We start from the raw sequence: 20021 nt of genomic DNA, 5'->3' as shown, positions 1-20021 counted from the left end.
TTTTAAATAGAATGTAATTATTGTCCAAGAAAATCAGAATGTAGTTAATGCTGCTATGGACAAGATAGGACACCCTAACTGTATGTGTGATCATGTGAAATAATGTTCCCTGTCCACACCTAGATATTCCTTGCTTTAAAATAAATAGATTGGAGTAGATTATAACTATAGTCACTTCCATCTTTATATTTCATAGAAGTCAGTAGAGGAGAACACTATTATAATATTGGTCTCAGAGCAAAAATTTTCTGCCTGGTAGTATATAAAACTATATACTTCCTAATCCAGAGATAATTATAAATGCTGTCAGTTTTTACCTTTAGATAAAGTATATGACCTGATATTCAGTAACTTAGCCTGAAGGAACAAATAACTTCTTCAAAGAGTCCTACTATTCGAGAGAATGATCAGAATATACCAAAATAAAAAATCACAGTAACTTTAAAAGAAATAATAGAAAAAAAATTGAAAATGAAATGATTTGAATGACTGATTAAATACATATATCAACTAAGAAATCATATCAAATGATGCTGCTTGAGAACTTATAAGACCAGAGCAATACATAGATAGCAGCCCTAAAAAATAGTACATCTACCCCCATATCACCATACAATTACCAAAACTTGTTAAGAAAGAGAATTGCTGAAAAGTTGGGAAAGCTCTGGGAAAATTTAAACCACATTTCTCTTCTTAGTTTTGTTATGGAATTTATTGAAGATCTGTGGTAGTCATAAAAATATTTATAAGTCACTTTTCTGATTTTCTGTTGAAAGTCAAGGAATTACAAATCCCCAAATTACATATCCATAACCTCTCTAAACCCATCTCCACTCTTCTGTAGACTAAGTGTCTCAAAGTTAATGTGTCAAACATAACTCTTGATTCCCTTTGCCACTCTCCTCCTCAAAACAAACAAAAACACTTGCTCTTCTCCCCATTTCCTCCACTATCCATGAATGGCACCTGCTGCTAGGTGCCAAATTTCTCAGGTAAAAAATTTAGAAGCCATCCATGCTTACTCTCCTCTCCTCTCTTCCCATTCTCAGTGCCAGAGAAAACTCACTTAGCTCTGTCTATACAATATATATGGCATGTAAATTCTTCCCAGTCCTCACTGCCATCATCACAGTCAAACAACTTGGATCTTATCCCTGGACCACCTCAACAGCTTCCTAACTTGCCTCTCTGCTTCTTTAATTGTCTCCCTACAGTCTATTCTTCACATATCAGTCAGAGTAATTCTTTTTTTATTGAGATAAACTTGATATATAACATTCTACTAATTTCAGGTGTACAACATAATAATTTTACATTGTTACACTACAAAGTTATCACCATAGTACATCTAGTTACAATCCATTACCATATAAATGACCTCCATTTTTGCCTACCTCTGAGCCCCCTTTCCCTCTAATAACCACCAATCTGTCCTCTGACTCTATGAGTTTTATTTTGTTAGATTCTACATGTGAGTGGATAAATCATATAGTATTTGTCTTTCTCTGTCTGACTGATTTCACCTAGCATAATACCCACAAGGTCCATCCATGTTTTCATAAATGGCAAGATTTCCACCTTTTTTATGGCTGAGTAGTATTCATAGTTTGTGTGTATGTGTGTATTTATATATATTTCATGTGTGTGTGTGTATATATATATATATATACATAAAATAATCCACTTATAAGGCTGCAATGAACTTGCATAAATATTTTCAAATTAGCCTATAAATATTGTGTAAGGGGTGCATATTTTCAAATTGGTGTTTTTGTTTTCTTTAATACATACTCAGAAGTGAAATAGCTGGATCATATGGTAGATCTATTTTTAATTTTTTGAGGAACCTCCATACAGTTTTCTGTAGTGACTGCACCAATTTACATTGGTTATCTTTTTTTTTAATATCCTTTCCAAAACTTGCTATGTGTTTTTTTTTTACAATAGCTATTCTTATCTTATAGGTGTGAGGTGGCATCCCACTCTGGTCTTGATTTGTATTTCCCTGATAATTAGTGATATTGAACATCTTTTCATGTGCCTGTTGTTTATCTGATGTCTTCTTTTGGAAATTATTTATATATCCTCTGTCCATTTTTTAAATTGTACTGTTTGTTCCTTTGTTATTGAGTTGTATGGGTTCTTTGTATATTTTGGATATTAACCCCTTATCAGATAAATGATTCACAACTATTTTCTCCCACTTAGTATATTGTGTTTTAATTTTGTTGATGGTTTCCTTGTCTATGAAGAAGCTTTTTCATTTGATAAAGTCTCAATTGTTTTATTTTGCTTTTCTTGCCTTTGCTTCGGAGTTGGATCCAAAAATCCAATGTCATGATCAGTGTCAAGGAACTTACTGCTTGTTTTACTCTAGGAGTTTTACAGTTCCAGGTCTTTATATTAGTCTTTAATCTATTTTGAATTAATTTTTGTGTATAGTGTGAGATAATGGGTGAGTCTTTTGCATGTAGCTGTCCAGCTTTCCCAACATCATTTATCTAAAAGACTATCCTTTCCTCATTATATATTCTTGCTTCCTTTGTTGTAAATTAATTGAAATATATATGTGGCTTTACTTCTGGGGTCTCTGTACTATTCCATTTATATAGGTATCTTGTTTTACACCAATAACATACTATTTTAATTACCATAGGTTTGTAGTATAGTTTGAAATCAGGGAGCATAATTACAGCACCATAATTACAGGATTGTTTTGTCTATTCAGGGTTTTTTATGGTTCTATACAAATTTTAGAATTATTTGTTCTAGTTCTATGAAAAATGCCATTAGAATTTTGACAGGGATTGAATTGAATCTGTAGATTGTTTTGGGTAATGGACATTTTAATAATACTAATTCTCCCATCCGTAAGCATGGAGTAACTATTTGTGTCTTCTTCAATGTCTTTTATTGATGTTTTATAGTTTTCAGTGTACAAGTCTGCCACCTCCTTGATTAAATATATTCCTCCATATTTTATTATTTTTTATTCAATTGTAACTTGGATTGCTTTCTTAATTTCTCTTATTGATAGGTTATTGATAGTATATAGAAACCTATAACCTATTTCTGTAGTTTGATTTTGTAACCTGCAACTTTACTGAATTCATTTATTAGTTCTCACAGCTTTTCTGTGAAGTCTTCAGGGTTTCCTAAATATAGTATCATGTTACCTGCAAAGAGTGATAATTGTACTTCTTTCTCACCAATATGGATGACTTTTCCTTTTCTTACCTAATTGCCCTGGCTATGAATCCCAATAAAATGTTGAATAAAAGTGGTGAGACTGGGCATCTTTGTTTTGTTCCTGCCCTTAGAGGAAAAGCTTTCAGCTCTTCACCATTGAGTGTGATATTAACTGTGGGTCTTTATTATGTTGAGGTACGTTCCTATATACATACTTTGTTGAGTGTTTTTATCACACATGAATGTTGAATTTTGTCAAATGTTTTTTCTGCATCTATTGAGATAATCATATGATTTTATCCTTTGTTTTGTTAATGTGGTGGTGTAGCATGCAGATTGATTTGTGGATGTTGAACTACCCTTGCATCCCTGAAATAAATCCCACTTGATCATAGTGTATGATCCTTAAACATATTGTTGAATTGGGTTTACTAATATTTTGTTAAGGATTTTTGCATCTGTGTCTCTCAGGTATATTGGCAGGTAATTTTTCTCTTTCTGTGGCGTCCTTTTCTGGCAATATCAGGGTAATGCTGGCCCATAAAGTATGTTTAAAAATATTCTCTCTGCTTCAAATGTTTGGAAGACTTTGAGGATAGGTAATAAATCTTTGAATATTTGGTAGAATTCATCAGTGAAGCCATCTGGTTCTGGAGTTCTTGTTAGGAAGTTTTTTATTACTGAGTCAAATACCTTACTAGTAATCAGTCTATTCAGATTTTCTATTTCTTCATGATTTAGTCTTGGTGGGCTGTATGTTTCTAGGAATATATCTATTTCTTCTAGGTTGTCCAGTTTGTTGGCATGTAATTTTTCACAGTAGTTTCTTATAATCCTTTGTACTTCTGTGGTATTATTTCAACTTCTCTTCTTTCATTTCTGATTTTATTTATTTGAACCATCTCTTTTTTCCTTGGTGAGTTTAGCTAAAGGTCTGTCATTTTGTTTATCCTTTCAAAGAACATGTTCTTAATTTCACTGACCTTTTCTATTGTTTACTTCAGTTTCTATTTCATTTTCTTCTACTCTTATCTTTATTATTTCCTTCCTTCTATTAACTTCGGGCTTTTTTTATACTCCTCTCTAGTTAATTTGGGTGTAAAGTTAGATTGTTTATGTGAGATTTTTCTTATTTCTTGAGATAGGTCTGTATTGTTGTGTACATCCCTTTTAAAACTGCTTTTGCTGAACCCCATAGATTTTGGATTTTTGTATTTCCATTTTCATATGTCTTACTGAATATTTTTAATTTTTTCATTGGCTCATTCATTGTTCAGTAGCAAGTCATAATATCCACATATTTGTGATTTTTTTCCAATTTCTTATAATTGATTTCTAGTTTCATACCATTGTTATCAGACAAGATGTTTGATATGACTTCAGTTTTCTTAGATTTGTTAAGACTTCTTTTCTGGCCTAACATGTGATCTATCTTGGAGAATGTTCCACTTGCCCTTAAGATGTGTTTTCTTCTGTTTTGGATGGAATGTTGTGTATTTATCTATTCTTGCACTGGGCATTGTTTAGGGCAATGTTTCCTCATTGATTCTCTGTCTGGATGATCTATTCATTGATGTAAGTGGGCTATTAGGGTCACCTACTATTATATTGCTGTAAATTTCTTCTTCTAGGTCTATTAATATTTTTTATATATTAATGCACCTATGTTGGGTGCAGAAATATTTACAAATGTTGTATCTTCTTTTTGGATTGACTCTTTTGTCATTATAAAATATCCTTGTCTTTTTTACAAATGTTGTTTTAAAGTCTATTTTGTGTGACATAGGTATACTAGTACAGCTTTCTTTTAGTTTCTGTTTGCATGGAATGTGTTTTCCAATCCTTCACTTTAAGTCTGTGTGTCCTTAGATCTGAAGTGAATCTCTTGTAGGGAACATATAGATGAGTCATATTTTTTATCCACTCTGCCACTCTATATCTTTTGACCAGATCATTTATTCTATCTACATTTAAAGTTATTCTTGATAAATATGTATTTATTGGCATTTTGTTGTTTTCTGGCTATTTTATGCAGTTCTCTCTGCTCCTTTATTCTTCTCTTTCTCTCTTCCTTGTGTTTGATGCCTTCTTTAGTGTTATGTTTAGATTTGTTTCTCATTGTTTTTTCTGTATCCACCTAGGTTTCTGCTTTGTAGTTCACGTACAAAACTATCAATCTTAAATTGCTAGCAACTTAAAAAAACAGTATTCTAAGAACTATATTTTTACATCCCCCCATGATTTATATTTATGATGTCATATTGTACATCTTCCTATTTTGTGTATTCCTTAACTAATTATTTTACTTATTGTTAATTTTACTACTTTTGTCTTTTAACCATCATACTAGCTTTATAAGTGGTTAATCCACTACTTTACTATCAATTCACCTTTACCAATGATATTTTTTACTTTCATATGTTTTCTTGTTATTAGTTAGTGCCTTTTCTGTTTAAGAAGTCTCTTTAACATTGCTTGTAAGGCTGGATTAGTGATGATGAACTTTAGCTTTTACATGTTTGGAAAATTCTATCTCTCCTTCAATTCTAAATGATAGTTTTGCCAGGTAGAGCATTCTTGGTTGTAAGTTTTTTTTCTTTCAGCACTTTGAATATGTCTTGCCACAGCTTTCTGGCCAGCAAAGTTTCTGCTGAAAAATCAGCTGATTGTCTTATGGTGGTTCCTTTATATGAAACAAATTGTTTTTCTCTTACTGCTTTTAAGATTATCTTTAAAGTTTCTATTTTTGATTATATAATTTAATCTAATTATATATATAAGTAAATAAATATTTAATTATATTTTAATTATTCTGTGTATTGGTGTGGATCTCTTTTGGTTTCTCTTATTCGGAACTCTCTGTGTTTCCTAGTCTTGGATGTCTGTTTCCTTCATGGTTTTACTGGATTCCGCCTATTATCAAGTTCAGCCATTATTTCTTAAAATAAGTTTTCTTCCCCTTTTACTCTCCTTATGGGATCCTTATAATGTAAATGTTATTCTGCTTGATGTTCATGTATCTCTTAAGCTATTTTCACTTTTTAATTTATTTTTTTTGTTTTGTTGCTTTGTTTGGGTGAGTTCTACCACCTTGCTTCCAGGTTGCTAATCTGTTCTTCTGCTTCATCTAGTCTTCTGTTGAATCCCCCAGTGTATTTTTCAGTTCAATTATTGCATTCTTCACCTCTGTGACTTCTGTTCGGTATTTTTTTATGTTTTCCATCTGTTTGTTGAAGTTCTCATTATGCTATCCATTCTTCTCCCAAGTGAGCAACTCTATGACTATTACTTTGAGCTCATTATCAAGTAGATTGCTTATCTCCATTTCACTAAGGTGTTTTTCTAAAGCTTTGTTTTGTTCTTTCATTTGGAATGTATTCCTATTTCTTCATTTAGCTTGACTTTCTGTTTGTTTCTATGTATTAATGAAACAGCTACCTCTTCCAGTCGTGGATGAGTGGCCTTGAATAAGAGATAAAGATTATTGTTCAACTTTGTCCTAGCTCTTAGTTGTCTTCCAAACCTTTGTGATTATCTAAGTAGCCTCATTTATTCTTGATAGATCCCAATTACTGAGGATGCTTCAAGACCTATCAGTTTCCAAAAGGAGTGATCTCAATCAGCACCTAGTCTTAGGCTGACAGGAAGCCAGACCTTCAGGCAGCACCTTTTAGTATGGGTACATATATACAGTTCTGTGGGACCATAATTGTAGACTTGGCTGACCTCTAGACCAAGAGATCTGGAGATGTCCCCTAGGCAACAATTGTAAGGTTCAGGCCTTTGGAGGAGGGTATAAACCCCTTCCTCGCCAGAGAAGAGTGCAGAGATGGTGTCTCCTTACCTACACTCCTTGAGAGCACCTCTATAGTCCCTAGATGTGTAGCAGACTTGAAGCTTGCCCCTCAGGTTGAAGCTCTAAGACAAGTAAATCGTCCTTTCTAACACAGGCAGACTGAGGGTATATTTCAGTCTGCGTTCTCTGCCAGTGCCCTGGATGTGGTAGCCTTCCCTGCCTGTCCCTCCCATTATTACAGTCCTGTGGGGTCCAGGAACGCTAGCCCCTCTGGACACCAGTGCCAGGGAATTTAGAGGCATCCTGTATCTGGACTGTGCTCACCTGCCAGCTTAACAAGGCTGCAGGGGACTGTTGACAGCAAGGCATGTCCATGGCCCTAGCGATGTAGGGGAAGTGTGCTGGGCTTAGGGACACAAGCTGCTTGAATGATGCAGGGAAAGAGTGCTGGTGGTGGGGCATGCCCATGGATTTGCTTAATTGGCTGCCCTCCTCCAGAGTGTCTTTTATTAAAAATATAATTTTAATAATAAGATTCTTCTGTTTAAATTCTCCCTATTAGAATAAAATCCAAATCCCTTACCATGATCCATAAAGTTCTATAGGATCTAGTTCCTTCTTATTTCCCTGGCTTCATGTTCACTCACTCTTCCACACTAGCTCTATTGGAGAAATGATTAAGAATTAATTTGGCTATAAGCAATAGATTATATGACAAACAATAGCCTAAACCACAAGGATACTTTTAATTTACTTACCAAAAAGCCTAGAAATAGGTGAACTCAGAATTGGTCCAAAAGTCAATGTGATCAAGGGCCCAGGCTAATTTTAAGTTACTATTCCACTGACCTTAGTGTGTTGGATTTTGATCCTTATGTTTTTCGCCTCATGGTTGCAGTGTGGCTGCTGCCATGCCATTCTTTCAATCGGCATTCTAGGCAAGAGGAAGGGAGGGGAGAGGAGCTGCATATGTCTTTTTATTAGTAAAATAAATGTTTTCCCAAAATTTTCTTATGTCTCATTTCTCCAGAGACTTCTCTATAAATCTTACTGCTTCGAAGTAAGCTCGTGGCCAACTCTGGCAACAGGACATATTGGGAAAGCGCTTATATAACTTTCAACCCCCTGTGTTGGGAAGAGGCAGGGAATAAAGGAACTGTCTACTGGATGAGCCAGATACTCTGTCACACTGGCCTTCGCTCTATTCCATGAACATACCAAGCTAATTCTTCCTTTAAGACTTTTGCATAAGCTATTCCCACTGCCAGGAATGTTTTTCCCCATAACTTTCATGAATTCTTCCTTTTTGTCAGCCAGATCTCCAAATTTCACCCCCTTTAAGAGACTCTCTCCGATTACTCTGCCTGAAATTGTCCCCCTATGTAAAAACCTAGTGCTACTCTCTCTTTCATTATATCACCATATTTTTAATGCACTTAGAATAAAAAGGATGGCCGAATGGAAGAGCAATTACTTCTTCCCCCTCCAAAGATGGTGAAATACAGAAGAGAAATTACACATTAGCTAAAAAAGAAAAATAGAAAATGAAAAAAAAGTTACCTTCCATTTAATCAAATATCCACACCACCCATGTCCATTAGTCTCCCACCTCCCCCTTCATATTATCCAATTTCCCTTCCAGAGCTGGAAGTAACTGACCATTCTAGGAGTGTTGAGCATATGACACAGAGACTGCCTGAAAAGGTGGTGCTCAGGGCTGATCTATTGCCAGGGAGTAATTATTTCAAAAGGACAGCTTGCTTCTGGCATTATATGCTAAAATTGAGAATCTTGACTTTTCTGCCTCCAAAGCCTAAATGTTTGGCATGAATAGTAGAAATCTGGCATTTTCAATGCTCGTACGTCCAAAAGCTGAAGAACTGGAAAACACTAGGAGTCCCAAATTGGTGTCCACTTTGGATTATTTGGCCCAGGAAAATGTATATTCTCATGCTGCAGGAAGTTGGTTTGCAAAACGAAGTCTGAATCAGAGCCAAAAAAGCAAGCACCATTTGCCAGACTGTAGATGAAATATGAGAGTTTGCTGCACAAAGTTTCTTTTTGAAAGTTATTTGCAGCTGCCATGACACATCTTTAAAGTTGTAATATGCAGAACTGTTATTTAGGAATTCCAATGGAGGGAAACAAATCTCAATTGTTTATATTTAAACATGATGTAGTGAGATACTAAGGGATATATATAAACATTATAGATTGGACAAAGCAATGTGTTTGAAATACGGCTCAAACCAAAGCACAAACTTAAATAGTACAGAGCTAAAGCAGAAATGTTCATTTTTATAGAAAAGCAATATTTACTATTATCCTTCTTAACAGACTTTCTTATGGTGTTTTTAGAGAAAATACATTGTTTCAGAAAGTGTTTAAGTCAAAGCAATATGATAATGGATCTCCATTGCTTTTAAAAGGAACAATTCTTAACAGATATAATAGCCTTAATTACACTTTCTATTCACTTTGAAGAAAAAAGCATAAGTGCAGAAAATCATTATGTGAAATCTACTGGTTAAAAACAAAACCATTAAACATTTGATTTGAAAAGTTAGAAACTATGTATAACCAAGACTAAACTATTAGATTAAACTTCAATAAGCAGATAGGAAACAGAGGGTGTTTGCAGAAGTGAAAAATACAAATAAAAACAAAAAGAAAAAGGTAAGTTAATAAGAAGTGAAATGCAGAACATAAAGGGGAGAGGTTTTAATACTATTTTTCAGTTTATTTTATGTGAGAACAACTGATTGTCAAGATGCAATTTCCAATGTTGAATTTTCTATTTTTTGGTGACATTCATAGTAATTTAAGGTACAAAGCATAGAGGTAAATGGTTTATTTCAATTAAAAAAATGTGATTTAGTAACCTGTCGAATCCATAAGCATATTTGGAGAGATGGTAGTTAATGGTAGAAACAGATTTAAAGTTCTTTAATCCCTATCTAGTTGACTGACAACACAATCCCACCCACTGATTGTTGCTGTTTCCATGAGATTGTTTGAACTGCAGGAATACAAGCTTTTGGTGAGAATGAAGCCACTAACCTGGGCTGATTTGCTTCTTATGATGACTCCATATTGTTTTTCACCTTGAAACACAAAAAAGCAAACACTTAGCTCTGGAGCCAGACTTCATGGGTTCAAAACTGGTTGTCCCACTTATTTACCATGTGACCTTTGATAAGTCATTAAACATCTCTTCCCAGTCTCCCCAGGTGTATAATAGAGGTAGTACCAGTAATGCTGACACAAATGCACAGATAAGGATTAAACAAGATAATAGAAGTACAGTGCTTAAAATGGTACCTAGAATTCAGAATTCTCAATAAGCTACAGCTATTATTATGATTACCTTATGCCATGTAACTGATTGGGGAACAAATATGAATTAGATTGAAATTGAATCCACTTCCCCTGTACCCACATAAACAAAGCACATTATCCTCCAATCTAACCGCAGCCTGTAATTATGGCACAGACAGTAAGACCTTACCAAATAGTCTACACAATTGACCAAGTGTAGTCCCTACATTTGCCAGCCTGACTTGCAGATAATTGGGGGCATGTGGCTATGATCTGGTCAGTGTTTAGGAGAAAGTAACAGATGCCTTGTCCAGATCTGCCCATGAAAGCTCCAGCTCTCTCTGAGGGAAAGAGGCCATGTGCTCCGGATGGTAGTTCCCCAATGAAGGACAGCATTTCAACCTACATCAGACTTTCCATGAATGGGAAATCAACCTTTGTGTCTTAAACCACTAAAAACTTATAGTTTGTTTCTTACTGTAACATTGCCTCACATAATCCTCATTACCACAGTAATCAAAATGATGCATAGCTCCTTGGTAAAGGGATTAATAAAATGGAACAAAACCATGTGATGCTAGTCCCTGAATAATGTTCACGGAAGTCTGCTATCTCAAATTAAAGAAGATTCAAAGCCTCTTTCTCTTCTTAATTTCCCAGTACTGTGGTCAGTTCTGATCCATAGTACTTTTATTTTATACCCAACATGGTATGTTCTGTTTCAAATCTGAGGGGCATGTTTACTATGGCCTTAACTCTCTGGACTGTTTTCTGGTGCTAAACATTGAAATAAAGAAACAACTAATGAATATCTGTTGATTCCTTTGATTGGAAGATCAGAACATAAAAGAGCTGTTTGAGATACTAAGCTAGACTTCAGGTGGCAGTGGTGATGTTACAGTTTGGCACTTGTATCCTTCAAGGGCCCACTCCTCCCCCTTAATCGTGCCTCACCAGTTAAAATTTATCTCAGTATTTCCTCCTTTTATAAGCATTAGGCAAGATATTATCCTATTGTTTCATATGTTTATTTGAGTCACTAGCGGATTTATGTTTAATGAAAAGATAGATGCACTCTGATGAAACTAAATTGTTAACTTCATTTGACAAGTTCCTTAAGGATGTCTTGCTCTTTAAAGTTCTAAAAAGCAGTGATAAAATACAAATACAAAATTATCTGAAGAAAGACCAAAGGTCTCCCTTACCCTAAAAGGCTGAGCACATATGTAAAAACAAAACAAAACAAAACAGTGGACTGGAAATAAGAAGTCAAGGACCAAAGCTGTAATGATGGCATGAAGGTTGATTTGTATGTTCTAAGGTTTTTAAGGGCAGACATTGATAGATCAGAGATTTGCCTTGGGGATTATAATGGGCCTATAATCTAAAGTACAGGAACTCTTTTAGGGAAGGAAGAATATAAAAGGAATTATCCTGAAAGCCTCGTGGATAAGGATGTTTTTAATGTTCAAGACAAAATTTTTTTAAATGTTGCCAGGTCTATTTTTTATAACATTATTCAATTAAAAGTTTTAAGAGCTGCATTTGCAAAGTTATTTATATACTATAATAGGACTCAAGCAGTTATGAGCCAGGGCCTCTGATATTTTAGTGAAAAGGCCAAGGTATAGTCATCATTATTCATGTAAGATTGTGGATTTTATAAACAGAAATAAAAAAGAAAGGAAGAAAATACTTTAAAAGAGTAAAGTATTTTGAATGATAAAAAACACTGCTTTATGCTATTCCCTTGAGTATTCATACTGCTGAATAGAAGGAGGAAAATATGTCACTAGATAATTTTTATAGTCCTTTTCTACCTGAAGAGCAGTAATTTTGTAAGATGTGTAAAAAGAATTGCTTGCTTGTTTGTTTGCTTTTAGGTTAAATTTGCTTTGGTAAAATAGTAAATATATTAGTAAAATGAAGTGGAGGAATTGAATGAGTGTGCAGATATTTTTGTCTTTTTAATAGCAGTTGTCACCCAAAAAATTGAAATGAATTAGTCTAAAACATTTTTAAAATAGCTTTGTAAAATAAATTATAGAGCAAAGTTCAGCTGTTACCTAGGCAGGAGATATCTATGTGGTGAGCTACCATAAAACTTAGGATAAAGGAACTTTCATTGCTGGTATAAATTACCTAGCTTTTCTGCTGACATAGCATCTTTTCATTGTACCTCTGAGGATGTAAGTTACAGGAAATTACACAGTTCTTTGGGGATATTCTAAGCACTGACTTTCTCATGAGGTATACTTCACTTGTAAGTTATATCTGTTTAGGAATTTATTCTTGTTAGTCTATACTAGACCATGCTTTGCACAATCATTTCACATTTTATTTGTCTTCTGTATGTGAATCTTGGGAAGCAAATTATTCTAAAGCTTGTGCACTGTGATGGTTAATTTTATGTAGCAAATTGGCTGGGCCATAGAGTGACCAGATATGTTGTCAAACATTGTTCTGAATGCTTCTGGGAGGGTGTTTTTAAGTGACATTAGCACTTAAGTTGGTGGGCTTTGCTTAAAGCAGCCTGGCTTCCACACTGTGGGTGGGCCCCATCCAATCAATCAAAGGCCTGAAGAGTAGACTTCCCAGAGCCAGAGAATTTTACAGCACACCGTCCTCATATTGGAGCTACACAATCCTCTCTTCTGGGTCTCCAGCCTTCTACCCACCTGAGCTTGCCAGCCTCCATTTCATATATATGATAACAATAAGGAAAGAAGTTTCTATTGTAAATATCTGAAGAACCATCATAGCATAAACTCCTAGAAGGTCGCTCTCTGTTTAGCTTTCTCGGAAAAGAGTCCTACCCACGATCAGATGAGCATATCCTTAATAGGTGCTCCCATTCATAGCATACATATTCTCCTTCTGTGCATTTCTTTAATAAAGAGAAAAAAAGGTAGGGGAAGTAGGAGAGAAAGTTAGAAAGCTAGGCTCTACAATACCAGTTGAACAACGTAAAGATAGTTAGAGAATTATAGAATCAGGACAGGCACATGTTATCTTGAAAAGCTTCAGGTGGCCAACCAAGGGAATATTCCAAAGGTGGAATCCAAGTCAAAAAACCTTTAGGAAAACAGAATGACTAGGGTGATGAATGTGCTAGAAATGGAAGAAAAATCCTAGAATTGAGGTATGTGTTTTCTCATTCAACAGACATTTATTAAATATATACTGTGTGTTAAGTACAATGTTATTTGCTGAAGTACACCAGTTTTGAACTTGGATTGACAGGCCTCACGTGAGGACAACATAGATGTAATCTGCCTCTTCATTCGCTATGAAGAGACAGCAAATTCACAAGTCATCACCAGTACTCCACTTCAACTTTTAAAAGCACATACGTTCTTCAGACTCTTATAAGCAAGAATATGTGATACGTGTTTTAAAAGTATTTCTCCCATCTGAATTTTTGGTTTTAAAGGAACAGTAATTTAAACCAAAGAGAAGGCTGGAAAAGAATGATAACTTCACGGGAAGGAAAAAGGAAACAGACAAGGAACAGAAAGAAGGAATAACACAGGGCAGAGAAAGAATATTCAGACCTCATTCTGCTTGAATACACTCAGTATATACTTAGCTATTCTACCCAAATAGACCCAAAGACACGAGGATAGGTATCCTAAATTTGCTCTGAAAGATTTATGTAGGCAATTGTTTTTTATTTTTGGGGTGTGCATGTATGTCTATAGCAATTAAATTCTAATTTTATTTGCAAGTAGTAAGATTTAACTTTGCTTGAAGATATCTAAAGAAACAACAAAGACAGGGGAATAATGAAATTCAAGTGCTTTGAAATTTAAAGTTTTCTCCTAAAGAATGTTTATATCAACAAGAAAATCAAAACGCAACTGGAAATATTTAGAAAATAACAACAATAATAAACAAAAGACTGTTAAATAAGCCAAAATTTTACTAAAATGAAAATTGATGGCCTTAAACATGTTTATGTCCCAGCAAGAAAAAAATAAAAGTGAATTAAAATTTAAACAAGAAGTTAAAAAAACTACAAAATGTTCATAAAGGAACAACATAAAGGACTTGATAAAAACAGAAATAAACTTTTTAAACTATAAACAGAAACTTTAGAAATAAATCTAAATGCACATGGCTTTAAAAAGAGGTAAATAAAACATTTGCTAGCAAACAAAAGTGTTTGTTATATTTATAAATTTAAGAATGAGAAAATAACCATATACATAAAAAAATCAAAAGAATTAGCAGTGCATAGTGACATACTATTATTTTAGTAAACAGAGTTTCCTAGAACACAAATTTCCAAAACTAACAAAATAAGACAAATGATGGCAAGAAACAATCCACTAAAAACAAAGTCAAACATGAATAATAAACTAGGTAAAAATTGCAATAGCTAAGACAAAGTATTAGTGCTCCTAAAATACAAAGATTTATAAGTTTATATGGAAAAGACAACTAAAAAATGATCAAAGGATATGCACAAGCATATGAAAATATGTTTAACTCATTAGTAATTAAAGAAGCACACATTAAAACAACAGTAAGATTTTTTTGCATTGGAATTTTTAGTAAATAATACTGTTGATAAAAGTGTGAGTTTTTACAACCCTTTGTGAGGGTAAAGAAGCAGTGGCTGTTAACATCTTGTACCTGCATAAATTTGGTCTACCTGTTTGACTTCTCAGGAATTTATTCTATGGAAACTTTGTGCACAAAGATATATTTATATATATAAAGATGCTACCAATAGTGAGAAATTGAAATCATCAACAGTTGTGAATAAAGTTACAGTACATGTGTACAATGGAATATTATGCAGTCTTTAAAAAGAATGAGGTAGACTTAGATGATATAATGGAACATGAAACAATACCCAAGATACACTGTTAATTTTTTCAAAAAACAAATTGTGCAATATTATAGCTATAGTAATCTAATTTTTAAATAATAGTTTCAGAATACACAAAAATCCATAGATGTAAAGAAAAAAAGTCTGACAGATTTTCATCAAACATTAACAGGAATATTTCCAGAGGGTGACATTATGAGAGTGTTTACTTTGAATTTCTCACATTTCTTATCACTAAAGTTTTTATAACATCCAAAAAATTGCAAAGGAAAAGAAAAGAAAAAAGATACCTAGCAATACAAAAGTAAATCATGTAAGGCATCTTTATGTAAAAAAATGACCAGTTACCCTAATTATTTTAACTGCTTACAGTCCTATGACTATATGTGGCTGGCAATACCTGGTTTGATCACTGTGGGGAGCTAGTTAGGACTTTGTAGTGAGATACTGAAACTGAGTAACCCCTGCTGTGCCTGGGAATGCAGACGGCCATTGCATTGACTCTCTCATGTACCACTCCATAATAGACTATAAAGAAATTCTTATTTAGGGCACTAAAAAGATAAATAAATGGAATCAATTGAAGTAAAACTATTCTATGAAAAATTTAGTAAATATACTGTATTTAGTAAACCTAGTAAATATTTAGTCAATATGCTAAATAGCTCTAATTGCAGTGTAATTATATAGTACCTATGACAGAGAGGACTAGTTGCCCAATGTCCATTCTTTCCTTCTTCCTTATCATGCAAATTCAAGTTTTTTATATCAGATGGATCTATTCCTCAGCTTAGTCTCCATTTGTAACCTTCTTTGCAGCTAGGAGTGGCCAGTAATATATAAGCAGAGGTCTCTGGAAAGGTCTTTAAAGGAACTACTTTATCTGGGAGACATATTCCTTTACCCTTTACCCTTGGCCCCTTCCTCCTCTTCCTGCTTAGAGTGTGGCCTTGATGGCTGAACCTCTAGCAACCATCTTATAAAGGGAGGTGATGTTGAAGAGTTTTGACAACATGGATAGTGGAATGGAGAGAAAGAAGGAGCCTTGGAAAATGACTGACATCATGAAGTTACAGTACGAACCCTAGATTGCCTAGTTCTGGATTTCTTTTATATGAAGTACTGCATTAGATGACCAGTTACCCTAGTTATTTAACTGCATTTTAATGAAGTGTGTCACTTCATGCAAAAGCTACTGTTACTAGCAAATGACTTTAAATACTAATGCTTCTTTATCAGTTGAAATCAAGGTGCTTACAAATGTTTAAAAACCCACTTTCAGAAAAGTAAATAAAAGTCACCCTGGTCAATTACAAATTATCAACATAAAGTCATTGAGCTGGATATGGAATTGTGAATAGATGCACAATGTCAAAGCATTACTTCTGTCACTCAAATGGGCATATACAACCTCAAGAGCACAGATAATGGTAAAAGATAGTAAAATAATTAGGAAGTGATAAATTTTGAGTTGTAATACCTTTCTTTTTAATGTAATTTATTTAATTATAAGTTAATAAATTTAATTTCTAATAATGGCCATGCTTAATAACCACGTGTCAACCTAAAACTTGACCCTCAGAAGCTGGTATGAGCTGAATCCAGCAAACCACTATTTGAAACCCACATCCTAGAATTGCTGAGTCCAATCTGAGTTATGTTTCGGGTTGGTATGGTCTGGTTGCATCATCCCTTAATATGTTTCTGCATCCCACACCAAACTCCATCTCCTGGAGACCAACACTATTGTATATTGCTCCATTTCAGACAGGTCACTTTCTCATATCAGAATAGGTAAGTGGGTTGAAAACAATTTTTGGTCTCCATTAATGCAATGGTTAAGGGATAAAGTATCAATAAGTTTTCCTTTGTATTTTTCATGACATAGTATAACACAATTTGTATAATGAACCCCTTTTAGAACCAAGAAAGCTATAAACCTCTTCCTAAAACAATGTAAATACATGTACACACACACACACACACACACACACACACACACACACGCATGCACACACACAGAATATTTCATAAACTTCCTGGAGTCATCTATGGTTAAGAAATACTACTTTAGCTATTTTGGTTCCTAGATACACCTACTGATTCAAAATTTAGGGGTAATGACTATTCCAGTTCAAAGGTAGTTGGCTTAAATTTTTACATGCTTCATACATTTACATGTACACACTTAAAGTATATATATGTGTTTATAGATGTAAACCTGTGGTGTGTGTGTGTATGATTTGATGTATGTGCATATATATATATATATACACACATACATATATATATATATTATATATATATATTATTGGAAAGAGCTTAAATGGCTCCTTGATTTTGACATGAAAATAGTAACTATGGAGTTGGCATCAAATGAAGAGTCTTCATTTTACCTTTTTAGGAGCTTTTTGTCCTAAGTTATATCTTCTTTTCTACTATCAAATATTCTCCAACAAAAGCAGCTACTTTTAAATCAGTCCACCTACTGTATCAGAACAGTTTTCTGTGTATAAGTTTTCTGGCTGTTTGTATAGGGGTAAATCTTTACTCTCTGTACTTAAATTTCATTTCACTAAATGATTCTAGATACAAGAAAGGTACACTAATTCATAACCCATTAGTCATATAAGAGCCTAAGGTGAATTCCTCTCCATATGTCCTATAGTTAAATTTGCCAAACTTAAATTAACTTTAAAATTGATGGTTCCCTAATATTCATCCAAAACCTAGTGATCAGTATTTCCCTAGGTAAACGCATATGAATCCATTTTAAGTTACCCCAGATGTTAGGTTGTCAAATAAGAACTGGTATTTAGAAACTACTACATTCTTTATCATCATAAGATACCTGAAGGAGGTATGCTGAAGGACATCAAGGGTTATCTTTCCAAATTCAATATATGGAGTGTTATATAGGAACCACAAACTACCACTATTTAGTCATGGTGCCTTGGCCAAGTCATTTATTTGTAGAAGAGTAATATTTGGAAATGTTAGACCAAGTTTTTATTACTGAAAATAATTCTTAATGCTCTGCCTAATTATACCCCAATTGTTCTGCTCTGATGTGGCATCTCTAGTTCTAATACTTAAAGTACCCAAAGCTTGTACTTGGTGTGGAGGAAATTCAGAATATTCCATGTAAAAGTCAGGGGCCAAATTCCAGGTGTGGGCTCAGATAGATGGCCAGGCCTGTGCAGTGAAAGAGGAGTGGTATCAAGGAATAAGGATAACAAATATACAAACAGCACTGACCTTGATACCGGAAGCTATTGCAGAAACCAGGAACAGAAACAAATTTTGGAATATCCCGAAATGACCACCAACAACTCCCAGTAAAGGACATCACACAACAGTTAAAGAGTAAGCATAGAATTAGCCCTAGACTAAAGACCGCTCTGAACTCACATTATCAGAACCAAAGCACAAGCCTCAAAATGATAACGCAGAGTTCAGCAAAATTTTTATGTCAGAACCAAGTCCAACACTATTTAAAGTAATATAACAAAATGCAGCAGCCAACAATAATGGCTTCTATTTTTCCTAAATCTATATATACACAGATCTAAGATTCTCAATGAATAACAAGCATAATAAACACACACACACACACCAGAGAATATCACAATGAAATTGCTGAAAAGCAGTGATACACAGTAAATATAAAAAGAGGAGTAAGAACAAAATTAAGAATGGCAGCAGATTTCTCTTAAACAATGAAAGCCAGAAAAAAGAATTAGGAAGAAAAAATTCACCTGCAGATCTGCACTGCAAGAAATGTCAATGAAGTTCCTCAAGAGAAGGAAATGAGAACAGATGACAACTTTCAAATCTACACAAAGGAAAGGGTGCCAGAAATGATAAATACATCGGGAAATACTGAAGATATTTTTCGCGTATTTTCATCTCTTTAAAGTATGAGTAACTATTTAAAATGAAAATAATAAAAAGCATTGTGGGTTTTAGAATAAGTGGAAGTAAAATACATGACAAAAATAGCACACCAGAAAGGGGAGAAAAAAAAATGAAGTTAACAGTTGGAAATTTCTTCAACAATACATGAAATGATATAATATTATTTGGACATAGACTATGATATTTTAAAGACTTATATTGTAAATCTTAGAACAACCAATAATTAACTAATTAATTAAAAACAAGCAAAGAATTATAGCTAATAAGTCAAAAATGAAGATAAAAGTTAACTATAAAGGAAACTCAATTATTCTAAAAGAAGACATTGAAGTGGAAGAAAGAAAAAAGATATAAGAAAACAAATAGAAGGACAGCAAACTTAAATTTCACCATATCAATAATTATATTAAGCAATTTTCCTGAATATACCAATTAAAGAAGCAACAAAAAAAGGGTCTTTACAAAATGAAAAATGAGTCAATTCAATAAGTGCATAATAATCCTAACTTGAAAATAAGTAAGGCAAAAATTAAAAGTGAACAATTCCACAATTGCATCTGTAAATTTCAACACTATTGTCTCAGTAATTGATAGAAAAAAATAGACAGCAAGTCAGTGAACATACACAAAACTTGAACATTATTATCAAGCAACTTGGCCTTTGTCAAACTTAACAAATTGATATTTATAGGATATGGTGCTCAAAGACAGCAGAATGTCATTATATTCACAGAACATACAACATAGTCTAGAATCTAGGCCATAAAATAAGTTTCAACACATTTAAAAATGATTGAAATTAGGTGACATCAACAAGATGGTAGCGTAAGAAGCCCCAGACCATTCTTCCTCCATGGAGGCACCAATTCAACATTAATACAGGGACCCTCTCCCTTTAGGAGAAACCCAGAAACCAGTTAAAAAGCTCCTGCATCCAGGCAACCATGGAATCAGCCACGTTAA

The sequence above is a fragment of the Manis javanica genome, chromosome 14 (genome assembly GCF_040802235.1).
Source record: "Manis javanica isolate MJ-LG chromosome 14, MJ_LKY, whole genome shotgun sequence".
In the NCBI taxonomy this organism is placed as follows: Eukaryota; Metazoa; Chordata; class Mammalia; order Pholidota; family Manidae; genus Manis; species Manis javanica.
This window is presented reverse-complemented; position numbering follows the sequence as displayed.